Source organism: Dipteris shenzhenensis, unplaced genomic scaffold (assembly GCF_047967505.1).
Source record: "Dipteris shenzhenensis isolate YYH24624 ecotype China unplaced genomic scaffold, Dip_SZ_1.0 scaf0423, whole genome shotgun sequence".
NCBI lineage: Eukaryota > Viridiplantae > Streptophyta > Polypodiopsida > Gleicheniales > Dipteridaceae > Dipteris > Dipteris shenzhenensis.
The window spans coordinates 12,501-13,105 of record NW_028239729.1 but is presented as its reverse complement, the minus strand read 5'-3'; positions in this window follow the sequence as shown (position 1 = coordinate 13,105).

The following is a 605-nucleotide window of genomic DNA, read 5'->3' as shown; positions in this document are numbered from 1 at the left end:
AGACTCCATACCCTCCCTTCTCTTGGCCAATCTAATGCTTCTAAGGATCCGAGTCTAGCGTCGCTTCTTCGAGAATCCCTACTCCAGAGTACTGAATGGTTGGGATAAGCAAATCAATCAATCTTTGTTTTGTCCTCGTCGGAGTCTAGATGTATCGAAGGCTTCTACTCGCTCGACTTGTTACTAGATTGTAAAACCGGAGATTCCACCCCCGGGAATTCTTCCCGATGGGGTTCCCCCCACAGGGGGGGATGTTCTGTCGGTGTGGATCCGTGACAATACCCCGTTCCGGAGTCCCAATCGGGACTATTCCCAACGGGGAATTCAACTCGAGGGGGAACCAATGAATTACTTGTAGAAGCTACTGCTGGAGACTACTAAATATCAGGCTTACTATACGAAAGAGTCAGGTCATATATCATTCCGTTTTGGCGAGAGAGTCATGCCTTTGCGAAGGATCAAGTCCCACAGCTTCAGCTCTGCGTCCGCGCCCGGAATCACAATCTTTGCTTGCCTACTTACCACTGAGAGGGAAGGGACGTTTAGGGATGATTTTGGGCGAGGAGGGATTCGAACCCCCGACACCGTGGTTCGTAGCCACGTGC